The sequence below is a fragment of the Capricornis sumatraensis genome, chromosome 13 (assembly GCF_032405125.1).
Source record: "Capricornis sumatraensis isolate serow.1 chromosome 13, serow.2, whole genome shotgun sequence".
NCBI classification, from domain to species: Eukaryota; Metazoa; Chordata; class Mammalia; order Artiodactyla; family Bovidae; genus Capricornis; species Capricornis sumatraensis.
In genome coordinates this window covers 21,332,053-21,351,617 of record NC_091081.1, presented here as the reverse complement: position 1 = coordinate 21,351,617, position 19,565 = coordinate 21,332,053, and positions in this window count along the sequence as shown.

The following is a 19,565-nucleotide window of genomic DNA, read 5'->3' as shown; positions in this document are numbered from 1 at the left end:
AATTTTGTTTGGTGGTTTTATACCAAATTTAGTTCCTATTTTTAATGAGTGGAAAATAGAGTCTTGGTGGAAGTCCAGGGTTATCTGTCAGCTGGCCTTTTCCTTCTTTCCAGAATCCTAGCAATCAACAATATATATATTAGTTTGGGTTTCACATCAGCAAAGTCCCAGTCTCTTCTAGCTTGCCTCTTCAGCTATATCACAGAAGATATTCTCATAGGAAGACAAAGGGTTCACAAGCTTAAAGAAAAGTTATAGTAAAATAACTGGGGGTCACCAAATATTTCACATCCAATCCCAGCTCAGCTACTGTGCCCACCGTCTAGATCTTTGTTGGAAGGTCCTCTGAAATCATATTCCTCCACTGCTGCTCCCCTTTCCCACCCAGCTACACCATCCCACAAACCGGGCCAAGTCTGGAAGCGTGACATGCTAAGGGGGAAGTGAGGAGGGGAGGTTTGTCCAGAGCACTCAGCTGCTAGAAAATCTCTAAAGAGCCTTGGGCAAGCAAGCATCTGAGAAAGCTCTGAGTTTCATCAGATGCATGTTTGTGAGCAATCATCAAGAAGTGTCAGCTCATGGGCATGAAGAAAGAGTCAAGTATATACAGAGAGATCAGCTTACTGCTCTGTGATGACCTACAGGGGTGGGATGGTGGGGGTGGGAGGGAGGCTCATGAGAGAGGAGATATATGTATACATATAGCTGATTCACTGCATTGTACTGCAGACACTAACACATTATAAAGCAACTATACTAAATTTAAAAAAAAAATAAGAAAGAAAGAGTAGAAGATGGTTGGGGAAAGCCCTGAGCTTGGATCAAGACCTAAGATCTCTGGGGCCCACCTGCAAGATCTACTTCAGGTTAAACATAGAGGAACACAATAAAAACTGCACTTTACAGCTCATTATTTCCTTCCCTTTTACAGGAATGATAAGGAAACAGCTCAGGTTTCTTGATTTGTTGAGGAAAGGAGCTGTGAAAGTGAAAGTCGCTCAGTCATGTCCGACTCTTTGTGACCCCATGGAACTATAGAGTCCATGGAATACTCTAGGCCAGAATACTGGAGTGGGTAGCCTTTCCCTTCTCCAAGGGATCTTCCCAACCCAGGAAAAGAGCTCTAGACAAACAATTTTAGGCTTCTGGTCTTTCAAACACAGATATGAATCTAGCCTTGGCCACTTAATGCTGTGCAAGTTTGGGCAAATGGCTTAATCTCTCAGCTTCATTTTCCTCATCTGCAAATGGGGAAAAGAATGAGTACTGGACGGTATTGTTATAAAGATGAATGGAAATAACATATGTGAGGCACTAGCACAATGGCAGTCTATTTTTATCACACAGATTCACAATTATTGCTGGCAGCAAGCAGCCCCTTAGCATGGCCATGCTTATTGATTTTACAAATATTTGTTTCCTACCTGCAGTGGGCCAGACATCCTTCAAAATAAGTTTGTGGGATAAAGAAGACTAACATTAGTGAAACACCCCAAGAGAATTTCTGGCTCCTTCTAAGAAATTGGGGAAATATATGAGTAGAATAATCATATGGGTAGATAAGACATATCCATAAAATATACTGAAGAAAGCAGTGTGCACCCAAGTGCCAAAACCAAACAATTTAAATGCTGAGTGTTATTCAATCTAGCACTCTAAATATATGACAAATTTTTAGCTCTTTCAGAATAGTCTATATTGAATATTTCCCCAGAATTCCTAACCATTTCTTTTTTTATTTTTTAATTGGAGTATAATTGTCTTATTGTGTTAGTTTCTTCTGCACAACAATGTGAATCAGTTTTTTATATATACAAACATACATCCCCTTCCTCTTGAGCCTCCTTCCACCCTTAAGCATTTCTAATGCATCTTATTTCAGAGCTTAAAGAGTTCTCTCAGAATTATGTCAGAATGCAAAGAATTAATCCCAAAAATATACAAGCAGCTCATGCAGCTCAATATGAGAAAAATAAATGACCCAATCAAAAATGGGCCAAAGAACTAAACAGACATTTCTCCAAAGAAGACATATAGATGGCTAACACAGGAAAAGATGCTCAACATCACTCATTATCAGGAAATGCAAATTAAAACCACAATGAGGTCCCATCTCATGCCAGTCAGAATGGCTGCTCAAAAAGTCTACAAACAGTAAATGCTAGAGAGGGTGTGGAGAAAAAGGAGCACTCTTACCCTGCTGGTGAGAATGCAAACTGGTACAGCCACTATGGAGAACAGTGTGTAGATTCCTTAAAAGCCTGGAAATAGAACTGCCTTATGACCCAGCAATCCCACTGCTGGGCATACACACCGAGGACACCAGAATTGAAAGAGACACGTGTATCCCAATGTTCATCACAGCACTGTTTACAATAGCCAGGACATGGAAGCAACCTAGATGTCCATCAGCAGACAAATGGATAAGAAAGCTGTGGTACATATACACAATGAAATATTACTCAGCTATTAAAAAGACTGCATCTGAATCAGTTCTAATGAGGTGGATGAAACTGGAGCCCAGAGTGAAGTAAGTCAGAAAGAAAAACACCAATACAGTGTATTAACACATATATATGGAATTTAGAAAGATGGTAATGATGACCCTATATGTGAGACAGCAAAAGAGACACAGATGTAAAGAACAGACTTTTGGACTCTGTGGGAAAAGGCAAGGGTGTGATGATTTGAGAGCATAGCACTGAAACATGTATATTACCATATGTGAAACAGATCACCAGTCCAGGTTCAATGCATGAAACAGGGCACTCAAAGCCGGTGTCCTGGGACAACCCTGAGGGATGGGATGGGGAGGGAGGTGGGAGGAGGGTTCAGGATGGGAGATACATGTACACTCATGGCTGATTCATGTCAATGTATGGCAAAAACCACTACAATATTGTGAAGCAATTAGCCTCCAACTAAAATAAATAATTTTTTTTAAAAAAGAATTGTGTCAGAATGGTAATATTTCCATCTTAACTCCTGCAATTCAGATTGAAGAACTGCTTCAAGCTTGTCTCCAGCATTTATGTTAAAAAGAGCAATACTGAGCTTCGCTGGAGCCTAAGTGGTGAAGAATCTGCCTGCCAGCACAGGAGGCAAGGGTTCAATCCCCGGTCTGGGAAGATCCCACGTGCTGCCGGGCAGCTAAACCTGTGCACCACAACTACTGTGCCTGCGCTCTGGAGCCCAAGAGCCCCAGCACTGAGCACACATGCTGCAGCTGCTGAAGCCCACGGGCCCTACAGCCTGTGCCTTGCAACAAGAGGGGCCGCAGAAATGGGAAGCTCGTGCACGGCAGCTAGAGAGGAGCCCCCGCTCGCTGCAACCAGGAAAAGCCCATGCAACAACGAAGACCCAGCACCGCCAGAAATAAGTGAATAAATAATAAATCTGTAAAAAGAGCAATGCTGAGGGACACGTCAGTACCTGAAACCAGAGCCAGAAGTAGCTGAATCCCAAGCCCCTTAAGTTCTCTGAGCCTCAAGTAATTTACTTTACTTATAAATTAAGGATGATAATAATATCAACAACATTGTCAATAAGAAAATACACTGCAAATTAGGAATTGACTACAAAAATATAAGCTGTTTCAGTCATACTGATCCAATGAGCTCATGTTTTCCCTCATGGTATCCATATTGAGCAAAAACAAACAAAAGCTCACACATTTCTAAGGATTGACGTTGTCCAAAAAGCATTTACCAGAATCTCATACAAATAAGTTTAAATGCCATGGATTTAAGGTTAAATTTTACTCTATTGGAGCAAAATACCTTCAATTACAGCCATTTTATGAACATTTCATGCCTAGAAATTAGCAGTCATTGGGCTGAATAAATGAGTTACTATTTAAGTAAAATTTTCAACATTTTTGCCTTCTGTCTCCTCAAGTAGATCTTTTTTCCAGAAAGTATACAGTTTGGTCATTTAATTGGGAAGCCTGAAGATTTTCCAGAATCCTCAGACCGCATTTTTGTTTTACCATCCACTGTGCATTTATTCTATATGCTTCTGTTCAATGATATATCTAATCTTATCTTACCTTTGGCTAATCCTTGTCTCTAAACATTTTGTTCATTTTGCTTTTCTTCCTATTTTGAAATCCTGTTCCTTTTAGTACTGATGTATTTTTTACACAGAAATGTATGACATTAGCTTTCAGTTCTACACACAATCAATTTCTATTTCCTTTTTTGTCACATTTTGGTGATCTCTTTGGCATCAGAAAACATATCAATCAGCTACAGCTGCATAACAAAGCACCTCAATACTCGGTGGCTTAGAACAACAATCATCTTTTATAGCTTATGCAATCTGTGAGCTGGCCACAGATTGGCTGATCTAGGCTTGGCTCAGCTGTATGATTCTGCTGATTGCAGCGAGGCTTGCTCATACATCTACAGTCAGCGGGGGATCAACTGAAGTAGGCTTAGCTTGCTCATGTATCTGAGGATTGAATGGTGGCTCGGCTTTAAGCTCAGAGAAGGCAATGGCACCCCACTCCACTACTCTTCCCTGGAAAATCCCATGGATGGAGAAGCCAGGTAGGCTGCAGTCCATGGGGTTGCTGAGGGTCGGACACGACTGAGCGACTTCACTTTGACTTTTCACTTTAGTGCACTGGAGAAGGAAATGGCAACCCACTCCAGTGTTCTTGCCTGGAGAATCCCAGGGACGGGGGAGCCTGGTGGGCTGCCGTCTCTGGGGTCGCACAGAGTCGGACACGACTGAAGTGACTTAGCAGCAACAGCTTTAAGCTGGGTTTGGTCAGTACAACTTGGAAAGGGCAATTAAGATCCATGTGTCTCTTATTCTAATGCTGGGATCTATAGGCTATCCCAGATGTTCTTTCATGGTGATGAGAGGTGCAAGAGAACAGACAGGAAACACGTAAGACCTCCTGAGGCCTAGGTTCGGAAGAAGCACATCATTACTTCTGACCATCCTATTAGCCTAAACAAGGCACCTGTTAAACCAAAAGCCAGGGTGTAGAGAGAGACCCTCCTCCCATAGTTAAAGGTCACTGAAAGTTACATGCCAAAAAGCGTGAGTGCCAGCAGGAGTAAATTCCATAGTGGAAGGAACCGGAGCCTGCAGTAAAGTCTAGCATAAGATCCCAGCAGATGTCGATAAGCAGTATTTACCCCTCCGAGAGCATCAAAGTAGTTTGCCTTGTGTTTCCAGTGACTGTTTTGTCACACCAGGTGAGAACAAGAGGAACAGCTGTAAATAATGGGTAGGATTTCATGGCCAGAGTAACACCTATCGTTAAAACTGAAAGAATATTTACAACAGAGGTTGCGGTGCTCCACACAGCGTTTTTCCATATAACCCTATCATTGAGAAAAAACTTTGCTTCCAAGATTTAATTCTAACTGCTCATAGCTCATTTGCAATAAGTCAACTTTGGGTGACATTTGAAAGAGAGCCTCTTCTACACTGCAAGTCACTGAGGTGACAGGATAAACTCAGCCCAAATATTAGATGTAGTATATAAGCAATCTTGGAGAAGGGAATAACACCCCACTCTGGTATTCTTGTCCAAAGAATTCCATGGACATAGAAGCCTGGCGGGCTACAGTCCATGGGATCACAAAGAGCTGGACATGATTGAGCGATAAACACACACACACACACAACCTAATCAGCATCATATAATTCTCTTTTACCAATACTGATGTTTCACTTCAAATGTCTGCTCCCTTTAATTACAGATCTATTACTTGTATCTTCATTGTGAATCTATCATAAGCAAACAACACCCTGCAGTATTTAATCAATCAGAACTCTGATGAAAACAAGTGCCTAGAAAAAGCAAATGATAAGAGCTCTAAAATACTGTGGGGAGTTATGGCAATATAGTTTTTAAAATTCAAGCATAATGGTCTTGTCTCCTAATGAGATTTACAACATAAATAGGAAGTAATTTTAGGAATAAGAATAAATAGGAAAATATAGGATATTTTATATATGTTAAAAATTAAGGGCTTCCCTGGTGGCTCAGTGGTAAAGAATATGCCAGCCAATGCAGGCTACATGGATTTGATCCTGATCTGGGAAGATCCCACATGTCTCAGAACTAAGCCCATGCATCACAACTGTTAAGCCTGTGTTCTAAAACCTGGAACCTGCACTGACCCTAGGTCCACAACTACTGAAGCCTGCAAGCCCTGCTGCTGCTGCTAAGTCACTTCAGTCGTGTCCAACTCTGTGTGACCCCACAGACAGCAGCCAGTGAGGCTCCCCCGTCCCTGGGATTCTCCAGGCAAGAACACTGGAGTGGGCTGCCATTTCCTTCTCCAATGCAGAAAAGTGAAAAGTGAGAGTGAAGTCGCTCAGTCGTGTCCGACTCTTAGCAACCCCATGAACTGCAGCCTACCAGGCTCCTCCATCCATGGGATTTTCCAGGCAAGAGTACTGGAGTGGGTTAGCCATTGCCTTCTCCCCTGCAAGCCCTAGAGCCCTGCAACAAGAGAAGCTCCCAACACACCGAGGAAACCAGAATTGAAAGAGACACGTGTACCCCAATGTTCATCGCAGCACTGTTTATAATAGCCAGGACATGGAAACAACCTAGATGTCCATCAGCAGATGAATGGATAAGAAAGCTTTGGTACATGTACACAATGGAGTATTACTCAGCCGTTAAAAAGAATTCATTTGAATCAGTTCTGATGAGATGGATGAAACTGGAGCCGATTATACAGAGTGAAGTAAGCCAGAAAGAAAAACACCAATACAGTATACTAACACATATATATGGAATTTAGAAAGATGGCAATGACGACCCTGTATGCAAGACAGGAAAAAAGACACAGCGGTGTATAACGGACTTTTGGACTCAGAGAGAGAGGGAGAGGGTGGGATGATTTGGGAGAATGGCATTCTATCATGTATACTATCATGTAAGAATTGAATCGCCAGTCCATGTCTGACGCAGGATACAGCATGCTTGGGGCTGGTGCATGGGGATGACCCACAGAGATGTTATGGGGAGGGAGGTGGGAGGGGGTTTCATGTTTGGGAACACATGTAAGAATTAAAGATTTTAAAATTAAAAAAATAAATTAAAAAAAAAAAAACTCAATATTCAAAAAACTAAAAAAAAAAAAAAAAAGAGAAGCTCCCACAATGGGAAGCCCATGCACTGCAACTAAAGAATAGTACCTACTCGCTGCAACTAGAGAAAATCCATGCAGCAACAAATATCCAGCACAGCCAAAAATAAATAGATAAATAGAATTTTTTTAATTTTTGATCAATGTGATATTTACATAAATCATATATATCTCAGATATAAAGTAAGAAAATTAGAACAATTCGGCATAAACTATTATCATCTGCACTTAGGAGATGATGAATAAAAGAGACCCTCTAAACAGTTTCTCAAGATGTGCACCTGACATATTTGTTGGTCTCAAAGGGAAGTGTGACGGAGGCACTGCTCATAGATACTTGAAGCTTCTGGAAGGAGACTGCCAAGTGTGCGATCTTTGGCATAGGCAGGCCTCCATACTCCTCACCCAGAAAGGGCGAGGTGACTCCTTACCCATAAGCTAAAATAAATTCTGGCTTCCAGCCTGGAGTCTTGCAAATCTATTCATCTTTTCCCCATTAGCTCTTAGCTTCAAGCAGTCATGTTCAAGGCTCTCAAGGCAGACTAGCAGCATCAATTCACCTGGGACCTTCTTAAAAATACCAATTCTAGGGCCCCCAGGCTTCCTGAGTCAGAAACTCAGAAATGGGTTTCTTATAAGGGAGATGAGGGGGGAAAGTACTTGCTTTTTGAAAGACACTCATGCTTCTAAAAGAATATTTTGGAAAAGTTTTCATCATTAAGTAATTTGGTTGCTGAAAATTCTTTTATCAACTAGAAAAAAAGAGGCATGCAGTTGGGAGACTTTCATTGGTCTTTGAACTAATTTTATTAAAAATATTAAAAACGCAGTATCTTCCACTAACATACGCTATGAGAAGTCAAGACAGTGAGGTGGAGAGTGAGGGGGCTGTGGGGATACATTTAAGTTTTGCCTCTTGGTCTTCATATGGTGTCCACTTCATGAAAACTCACTATGCTGTCCATTTATAACCAGTGCATTCTTCCGCACATATGTCATACATCCTTAAAAGTTTATGACACAAAACAAGAGAGGGTTTTTTATCCCATCTCCGAGCCTACTGGGGTAGGACTGGAGAGGAGCTGAGGCTTAGAGTTGGGTAAGTGTAGAAAAGTCTCTTCCGCACATTATCGCGGTCAGTGTTTCCGTGTTTCTCCTAACATTAAAATGTCATTCTCCATCCCTAATAACACAGATACTGACGCTCTTGTTTCAACCTGTGCTTCCCACAGAAATTCTAGAGTTCTTACACTCTTATTCTGCTCCCCCTGACACACACTGGTCCTTCTCCCCACAGCCCCCCAGCATCCTCTCCCCTGCCCCAGAATCCATGCATGAAAGCACAGGGCCAGGCCAGAGGGTCAGACAGCACTCAGATGACAGTCGTCCCTGAACCAAACCGCTGCTTCCTGAAGCTTGCTTCCCTTTGGGTGACCTCCTCCTCCATTGCCAACTCAGTCTCTCAGTGAATGCCCCCTAGTGATGTCCACATAAGCTCAGCATATGTTTCAGTCCCACAGTGAGCACAGATTGGTTGGGACCTGCTTCTACAAAAGGAGTTGTGCTGCTGCTGCTAAGTCGCTTCAGCTGTGGCTACCATCAAACTTCATTTATACTCACAGCTTTGCTCTTACTCATTCATCATAGCATAAAAGTTGAGCATTCAAATTCCGGCTTCCCCACTTACCAGCCGTATGACCTTGAGCAGCTTTATTAGCTCCTTAGTGCTTCCATTTAACCACAAGTAAACACGGGCTTTAATAGAACCTGCCTCATAGGTGAATACTACATAAATACTGTCTCACTCAGTGACCGGGACATAGTAAAGGGCTCCACTGAAGCTAATCATTACTATTTATTTGAGAAGACATGATGGATAAATGGGTAAATTTCAAGTATTCTAAATTTTGCATAAGTCAGAATAATGATAAAATATTATGAGTAGCTCTTTACCATTTTACAACCATACACAAAGGGCAATTACCATCACTAAAAAGTTAATAAATAAGCAGTGGTCCTTTCTTCATGATACACCAAGGCAAGACCTGGATATTATCTCCAAGGTGCTGTGATGCTAGGGCTATTAAGTCATGGCCAAGGGAGAACTGCATACATACACAAATATATGACGGTAGTTCAATTTTTAATGGCGCACACAAAATATACAATTTTGGTCAACCAATTAACTTTAAATATGCTATATTTGGGCTTCCCTGGTGGTTCAGTTGGTAAAGAATATGCTTGCAATGCAGGAGACCCAGTTCAACCCCTAGGTCATTCCTTCCTGGAGAAGGCAATGGCAACCCACTCAGTCTTCTTGCCTAGAGAATTCTATGGACAGAGGAACCTAGCAGGCCACAGTCCATGGGGTCACAAAGAGTCGGACATGACTGAGCAACGAACATTTTTTCCACTATGCCATATTCAGGAATTTTTAATGTAACAAGATTACATTATGGTTTTCTAACTATAACTAGATTATTCAGATGACTATTTCTTAGGCCAGACAAGGTCAGGTTCCCTTGTCTAGATTCCCCAGCTCAAAACATTTCTTCCTAACTTTTATGTCACATCTAATCATTTGCTTAATATCGTCTCTCCACAACACTCTCAACTCCATGAGTCTGGACCAGTATCTATGTCTTTGGCCACTGAGACAGCAATCAAAACCAGACCCACAAAATTCCAGGCACTAAATAAATATTTGCTGAGTGAATGAAAAATTAAGTGTGATATAAGCATGGTATAAGTCACTTATTACTTAAATCTAGAGTCTGCTTTTAACTAAGTGCATATCAGTGAGCAGATCACTAACCTCTCCACGTCTCAGTATCCCAGGAGGAGCACACCTATCCTGTTTCCCACGTGGGGGTGGTTGTGACAGCCAGAAAGGAAACACAAGTGAAAACACAATTATATTCACAGATATCGTTACATAAACATGGTGTCCAACAAATGTGTCTGTCAGGTACCTTGCCTGGCCTTCACACATTGTAAGCAGTATCAATTTAACAAAGAGGAAAGCTTGTTCACATTCCAAAATGTATTACCCTAAAACTGCCTCTGTCTTTAACCTGGTATTTTTTCCCCATAGCATTTCGCACTATTTGGCATGGAATATCTGCTGGTTTGTTTGTGGCCTATCTCCCCCACCTGGAAGGTTAGCTCCTAGAGGAGAGGTTTTGTTTGGTTCAGAACTGTACCCCTGGTGCCTGCAATAGTGCCCAGATGCACCACGTGTTCCCAGTGAATACTGGATGAATGAATGGGTAGAAATTGGAGAGGAGCATGGGTTCCATAAAAGATGCGCAATCAAGTATCTATCCTTGGTTGCTGCTGCTGCATTTGTAGACTGAGAGTTATGGTGTCACTGAAACACAAGTTACCTCCTTGTTTCCAATGTGATTCCCATTTCAGTTGCCTAGGACATTTTAAATCCAAAGTCACACTCACTTGGAGCCTGACACTCCTGCAGAGCACGGCAGAGCAGGTGTCTCTGCTCGTCTTTAACGTTTCTCTGCAACGCCTTTATAGCCCAGACCCCAGTGGGAGCACTCACCCCTCCTCCAGGCACTCACAGCTCTTCAGGAGACGATTTCTTGCTCTTGCCAAGTTCCAGTCACCCAGCTGGGTGGCCAAAAAACAATACATTTGATCCACAAAAAGCAGTGGGATTGGAATGTCTCCCGTTACTGGGAGTCAAACAGAAAATCAAATTGACTAAATCCTTCTGGAATTCCATAAGGCAGCAGTTCCCTAACTCCCAGCTCTACCACATTTGCTGTCTTTTATAGCTGCAAAATGTAAACTTCTTAACACCTCTTCCCACTCTGTCACTCAGTCCTTCAATCCAGCTTCAGGGGGTGCCAAGGAGTGTGAAAAGGAGAGAGAAATGAGCTGCATCATACGGAAATGAAACTGTAAAACAATTAGTGAAAGTGTTATGCTTGCGATATAAACTTAAATAACCTATTACGGACAATTACATTATATGTCCTTAATTTAGTTTTATGGTCACGTTAGAATTTGATCATTCCTGTAGGCTTGCCACATTAAAGAATTGCATCCATGGGTGCGCAGTCATGACCGGCTCTTTGCGACTCCACAAACTGTAGCCCGCAAGGCTCTTCTATCCATGGGACTTCCAGGCAAGAACACTGGAGTGGAGTGGGCAGCCATTTCTGCCTCCGGGGGGTCTTCCCTACCAGGGACCAAACCCACATCTCCTGCATCTCCTGCACTAGCAGGCAGGTCCTTTACCATTGAACGACGGGAAGCCCACATTACAGAATTAAGATGCCTTAATTAGAATCCAACTGTACATCAACATGAGTCAGATGAAAACTTTTTGGAAACATCTTCAGATTTTTAACTTTATATTTTCCCCCATCCCATGAAATTAAACCCTCCCTCCATCCTCACACCACCACACAACTTGGGGGTTTTTTTTTAATGTTTTCCTCATACCCAGTTTTTAACACTCTAAAAGAGCAACTGTTGCAGTCAAGTTTCTTTAAAGGGAAAGTGCTTTGTCTTGACCACAGCAGGCAGTTCAGTTCAGCTCAGTTCAGTCGCTCAGTCGTGTCCGACTCTTTGCGACCCCATGAATCGCAGCACGCCAGGCCTCCCTGTCCATCACCATCTCCTGGAGTTCACTCAGATTCGTGTCCATCGAGTCAGTGATGCCATCTAGCCATCTCATCCTCTGTCATCCCCTTCTCCTCCTGCCCCCAATCCCTCCCAGCATCAGAGTCTTTTCCAATGAGTCAACTCTTCGCATGATGTGGCCAGAGTACTGGAGTTTCAGCTTTAGCATCAGTCCTTCCGAAGAAATCCCAGGGCTGATCTCCTGCAGAATGGACTGTGGATCTCCTTGCAGTCCAAGGGACTCTCAAGAGTCTTCTCCAACACCACAGTTCAAAAGCATCAATTCTTCGGTGCTCAGCCTTCTTCACAGTCCAACTCTCACATCCATACATGACCACAGGAAAAACCATAGCCTTGACTAGACGGACCTTAGTTGGCAAAGTAATGTCTCTGCTTTTGAATATGCTATCTAGGTTGGTCATAACTTTCCTTCCAAGGAGTAAGCGTCTTTTAATTTCATGGCCGCAGTCACCATCTGCAGTGATTTTGGAGCCCCAAAAAATAAAGTCTGACACTGTTTCTACTGTTTCCCCATCTATTTCCCATGAAGTGATGGGACCAGATGCCATGATCTTTGTTTTCTGAATGTTGGGCTTTAAGCCAAACTTTCACTCTCCTCTTTCACTTTTATCAAGAGGCTTTTTAGCTCCTCTTCACTTTCTGCCATAAGGGTGGTGTCATCTGCATATCTGAGGTTATTGATATTTCTCCACTGCAGGCAAAGTTATATTAAAACTGCAGATGGCTCTTTCCATGGCTGTGGTTTGGACAAAAAGTCCTTCACTATTCTTTGCTGCTCCTCATCTGCCTTCTTTGTCTCTGCCTTCCTCTCTCCTTCCCCAGGCAGAGGCTAGAGCTGTCATGTCAATGTCCATACACATCAGCAGTGAAGGAAGGTGGGTGAGTGGGTGAATGTCAGCACCTCCCGAGTACCATCGACCAATAGGAGGATGTGAAGCACGTGAGAGCTTACTGACGGATTTGCCAAATGAGTCAGTTCATTCAATTGCCACCTTGGTTGAGCTATTTGGATTTAACTCGACGTGGATCTTTAATTTGTAATTGTGCTTAAAATATCTTTAAGATATTATGACATGATAGAACACTGAAACAAAAAGCATTGTGCGTGCCAAAGCATAGAAGCAGAGCTATGAAACATACATTTGTGGAAAACACAGCAAGTATTTGTCAGTGGGGGTGTAAGTGAACTGCACATCAATTTAGAAAGGCCAAAAAAGATAGAAAACACAGAAGATATATTGATGCTACATAATCAAAATTAAGAACTTTTTTTCTTTCCAAAAGATACCATTAAAGGACTTCCCTGGTGGTCCAGTGGCAAAGACTCCATACTCGCCATGTGGAAACCCAGATTCGATCCCTGGTCTGGGAACTAGACCTCACGTGCCGTAACTATGACCCAGCTCAGGCAAATAAAAAATAAATAAATAAATACTTTTTAAAAAATACCATTAAAAAAGAAAAGGGTGAACATAGGATATAATGAGGCTATAGATATATATAATACATACACACCCATATAAAAACATTTTTATTCAGAATTATGACAAAACTCCCAAAGGGTTTGAACAGAGAAAAGATATACAAAAGGCTAAATGGAACTAGAGAAATGCAAATTAAAACCATAATATCCACTATGGAAAATAGTATAAAGAAAGAAAGAAAGAAAGAAAGTGAAGTCACTCAGTCGTGTCCGACTCTTTGTGACCCTGTGGACTGTAGCCTACCAGGCTCCTCTGTCCATGGGATTTTCCAGGCAATAGTACTGGAGTGGATTGCCATTTCCTTATCCAGAGGATCTTCCCAACCCAGGGATTGAACCCGGGGAATCCCGCATTGTAAACAGATACTTTACCATCTGAGCCACCAGGGAAGTAGAGATCCCGAAAAAAATTAAAACTAGAACTAGCATATGATCCAGCAATTTCACTTCTCTGTATTTATATGAAGAAAATTAAAACACTAATTCAAAACGACATATGCACCCCAATGTTCACTGCAGCATTATTTAAAATAGCCAAGATACAGAAGGGTGGCTTAAAGCTCAACATTCAGAAAACGAAGATCATGGCATCCGGTCCCATCACTTCATGGGAAATAGATGGGGAAACAGTGGAAACAGTGTCAGACTTTCTTTTTTGGGCTCCAAAATCACTGCAGATGGTGACTGCAGCCATGAAATTAAAAGACGCTTACTCCTTGGAAGAAAAGTTATGACCAACCTAGATAGCGTATTCAAAAGCAGAAACATTACTTTGCCGACTAAGGTCCATCTAGTCAAGGCTATGGTTTTTCCAGTGGTCATGTATGGATGTGAGAGTTGGACTGTGAAGAAGGCTGAGCGCCAAAGAATTGATGCTTTTGAACTGTGGTGTTGGAGAAGACTGTTGAGAGTCCCTTGGACTGCAAGGAGATCCAACCAGTCCATCCTAAAGGAGATCAACCCTGGGATTTTTTTGGAAGGAATGATCCTAAAGCTGAAACTCCAGTACTTTGGCCATCTCATGAGAAGAGTTGACTCATCGGAAAAGACTTTGATGCTGGGAGGGATTGGGGGCAGGAGAAGAAGGGGACGACAGAGGATGAGATGGCTGGATGGCATCACTGACTCAATGGACACGAATCTGAGTGAACTCTGGGAGTTGGTGATAGACAGGGAGGCCTGGCGCACTGTGATTCATGGGGTCGCAAAGAGTCGGACACAACTGAGTGACTGAACTGAACTGAACTGAAGTTTATTTACCTGAGTTGGGAACATGTTCAGTTGGAACCAGTTTATTGGGGAACTAGTTCTTGTGGGGGTAAGTCTACCCTAATTGAAATTATCCTTTGGCTTGCAGAGTAAGTTTGGGAGCTGAGAGGCAATTTGTGGGTGTTTTGATGCTGCAATTCTTTTGTGGAATTCTTTATACTGGAGTCGCTATACATGTTGTGGTATGATCATACTTCTAAAAATGGGAAGTATTCCACCTATAAATGGGGATTACTCCATCTGTCTCGAAAGAGAGCCCTTTTGGGCATATATTGGATAAATGGGCAAAATATAATTGTAAGCCTATGACTACACTACTATAATAGGGTGTGGACCCAATATATGTTAGGAACAGAAGAGCAAGGGCCTCTGAAAGGCTCACTCAACTATTATGCCATCTCATAGCTAGAAGTGTTTTGTAAAAGGTCAGGGAAAAGAGATGAGATACCATATGTGGAAGCATTTATAACACTGCATCAGGAGAAAAAAGAGTCAGAGGACTATCACCATATGGTGTGGAGGTCTGAGGAAAAACTCAACAGGGAACCTAGATAAAAGAGCTTAAACAAAATTTAGGAGATAAAATAAAATCGAACTGAGAATCCATCAGAGTTTCTAGAAAGGATTTATCAAATTTATAGGTGTTACACAGATATAGACCCTGAGGCCCCTGAGAACATAAGGATGATAGATATGACCTTCATTAGGCAAAGGGCCCCAGAGATTAAAAATTATAGAGATCAGATGTTGTATTTGAAATGAATCCTTCTCAGTTAGTAGATGTTGCTTTTAAAGTATCTGACAACAAGGAACAATCACAGAAGCAAGGAGATGTGAAGCAGAACACAGCTTTTCTGGTAGCAGCATTGAAAGTCAGTAACATAAAGGAGGGCTCCCAGGAGGCTCAATGGTAGAGAACCTGCCTCCATTACAGGAGTTGCTTGTTCAGTCCCTGGGTCAGGAAGATCCGCTGGAGAAGGAAATGGCAACCCACTCCAGTATTCTTGCCTGGAAAATCCCATGGACACAGGAGCCTGGTGGACTACGGTTCACGGGCTATAGGTCACAAACAGTCAGACACAACTGAGTGACCGAGATATAGCAGCAACCTAAGTGTCCATCAATAGATGAACAGATAAAGAAGATGTGGTACAATGGAATATGACTCAGCCATAGAAAGACTAAAATCTTGCCACTTGTTACGTGGATGGACTTAGAGGATATTTTGCCAAGTGAAATAAGTCATATAGAAAAAGACACATATTGTATGATTTCCCTTCTTTGGGAACCTACAAAACAAAACAAACAAATATAACAAAACTGATTCAGACTCGCGGGTTCAGGGAATGAACTGGTGGTTACCAGACGAGAGGGAACGGGGAGGGGGAATGAGTGAAATAGGTTAAAAAGGTTAAGATGTTCAAACTTCCAGTTTTAAAATAAGCCACAGGGATGCAATGTACCGCATATGGCACTGTAGTCAATAATACTGTAATATCTTTCTATGGTGACAAGTGATAACCAGACTTACTGGGGTGATCATTTTATAATGTGTAAAAATAATGAATCACTATATTGTACACCTGAATCTAATATAGTAATTGTAAGTCAATTAAAGTTCATAAATATATAAACAAAACAGAAATGTTAAAGCACACAGACTACTACTGCATACATGTTAGAAAGACAAATTAAAAATACTGGCAATGCTGTAATACAATTGCTCAAAGAGGTAGGCACCTGGAAGCCTCATACCTCGCTGGTGCAAATGTAAAGCGGTACAATCACTTTGGAAAACTACTTGGCAGTTTCTTTAAAAGTTAAACCTGAGGCTTCCCTGGTGGTCCAGTGGTTAAGAATCTGCCTTCCAATGCAGGGGACATGGGTTCAATCCCTGTTTGAGGAAATAAAATGCCAGTTAAACCTATGTTCCAGTCATTCCTCTTCGAGATATTTATCCCAAAGAAATGAGAGCATACATCCACACCATGACTTGTGAATATTCATAGCAGTCTAAGTCAAATTGCTAAAAACTGGATATATTAGTTTCCTAGAGCTGCTGTAACAAACTACCACCAACCGAGTGGCTGAAACAACAGAAACTGATTTCTCTCACAGTTCAGGAGACCAGGTGTCAGCAAATGCATTGCTTCTAGAGGCTCCAGGGAGGAATCTGTTCCATGCCTCTCTCCTAGCTTCTGGGGGTTGCTGGGCAATCCCTGGCATTCCTGGGATTGCAACTGCATCTCTTTGAGCTCTTCCTCTGTTATCATATAGCTTTCTTCCCTTTGTGTCTCTGTGTCTGTTCTTTCCTTATAAGGCCACCCGTGAACAGATTCAAGGTTCACCTTAATCCAGGATGACCTCACGTCAGCCAATTATATCTGCAAAAACCCTATTTTCAAATAAGGTCACATATTCAGGTACTAAAGCTTAGGATTTGAACACATGGGATTAGGGAACACAATTTAACCCACTACCTGGTGTGGTCAAGAAGAGCCTCTAGAGAAGGAAACTGCTACCCACTCCAGTATTGTTGACTGGAGAATTCCACTGACATAGGAGCCTGGTGGGCTACAGTCCATGGGGTCACATAGAGTCAGACACGACTAAGCGACTTACACTTTCATTTTCACATGGTAGGTGGGGATGTACAAAAATAGGTGAATGAGTAACAAGTGTTATATCAGTACAACGGAATTCCACCTAGGTAGCAACATGGAGGAATCTCAAAACTGTGATGCCAAGTGAAAAAAGCTAGACCCAAAAAAAGTCTATACTGATGACTTTATTTATGTAAAATTCTAGAAAATGTGAATATGTAGTGAAAGAAATCAGATCAGTGACTGCCTGGATTTAGCAGCTGAGGGAGAGAGCAAAGAATCATGAGGAATCTTTTGGAGATGATGGAAATGGCCACCATCTTGATTGTGGCGATGGTTTTTGGTTTTGTGCACGTGTGTGTGTGAGTTGCTCAGTGGTGTCTGACTCTTTTCAGTCCCATGGACTGTAGCTTGCCAGGCTCCTCTGTCCATGGGATTCTCCAGGCAAGAATATTGGAGTGGGTTGCCATTTTCTCCTCCAGGGAATCTTCCCAACCCAGGAATCTAACCCAGGTCTCTTGCCTTACAGGCAGATTCTTTACCCTCTGAGCCACCAGGGGCTCATCTAAACACTTCAAATATTCACTTTAATGTGTATACTTCATTAGATGTAAATTATACCTCAATTAAAAAAAAAAAGAATTTGGGCTTCTTTTCAAATGAATGAGTCTAAGTTTTAGCTACAGGGAATTTAATTAAGTGGTGCTAAGTTGCTTCAGTCATGTCAGAGTCTTTGCGACCCTATGGATTGTAGCCCACAAGGTTCCCCTGTCCATGGGATTTTCCACGTTGCCATGTCCTCCTTCAGGGAACTTCCCAACCCAGGAATCAAACCCATATCGCTTACATCTCCTGCACTGGCATGTGGGTTCTTCACCACTAGCACCACCTGGGAAACCCCTAATTAAGTAGGGGGGTGGGGGTAACTATAGATTTAACTAATGAAGAAATGGGGACCAAAAAAACAGTATTCTTTGATATACTTCTAATTTATAGTGTCAACCCTGAAGATGCTAAAGAGATTAGGATAATCAGTGTAGATTGTGAAAAATAGCATGTCATCAGGATGTTATACATATAAAACTGTTAGCACTAAATTAATTCAGAAATATCTGTTGTTGTTGTTCAGTTGGTAAGTCATGTCCAATTCTTTGCAACCCCATAGACTGCAGCACATCAGGCTTCCGCGTTCTTCACCATCTCCCAGAGCTTGCTCAAACTCATGTCTGTTGAGTCAGTGACGCCATCCAAGCATCTCATCCTCTGTCACCCCCTTCTCCTCCTGCCCTCAATCTTTCCCAGCATCAGGGTTTTTTCCAAACAGTTGGCTCTTCATATCAGGTGGCCATAGAAACATCTCTAGACACTAAAAATGCCAAAGGTTTAGGTTTACACTGTAATTTTGGATAACGAATAAATATCTACTAGGTATGAATTTTCAAGTCATAAAAGTTCAGGGTGTGAAGATGCACTCTTCTTCCTTTTATATTAACTGGAATTAATTTAGCTCTTGCGATCTCATGTCCATTGAAGGTTTTACAATAGAAAACTCAAAGTGGACAACACAAAGCAGACCACTCTCTCCCAGCATCAACCTCTGCCTCGTGCGTCGTCGTGGCACCCAGGTAGAGTCTATGATCCCACTGCTCTCCTCCATCTCTGCAAACCTCTGAGGGACAGCTTGCCTCAGCTTATCTTGTCATGTACTGGTGCCCATCACTGATGCTCTTGGTCTCACCACAGCCTCTCCTCACTGGGGCTCACTGGGCACTGGCGCTCCCTCCTTCATTCATACAGGTCCCTACTATTTGCAACCCTGCCTATGGCTCTCTCTATTCAGACACTCCCCCACACCACTCTGAGGCAGAGGACACTAAGCCTCCTCTCAGGCCCATCGACCCAGACGCCTCCCTCACTCACGGATAAACCATTGCTCAAACACTGTGTTGGATGAGGATCTTCTCCCTTACTCTTTCCACCTTCCAGGCCATCCACCTTCCCCTCAGCCTGTTCACTGCCCAGTTAACCCCCAGGGTTTCAGAGCAGGAAGGGTGAGGATACTGGGCATTTCTCAAAGACAGATTGCAAATTGATTACATCCTCTCCAGATCTCCTCCTTGCCATGAGTTGGTCAGCCTTTTCATTTCTTTCAGAGTTCATGGTATATTCTTCTCATAGTGCATTATTTAGAAATAAACGCCATGGCATCTTCATTCCATTTTTGACACTTGATCTTTCAGGCCAGATTATTTTAAATTGTAAGCCATCTCTCCTTTCCAAATCATCAAGAAACCCTATTGGCTCTGAGGCCTTTCACCATGCATTCAGAAGCCAACTTCATACGGTCTCTTCTACTGCCATTCTACTCCAAGTCATTATCACCTCTCTCCTGGCCTACTGCCACATGCCCTGACCTTG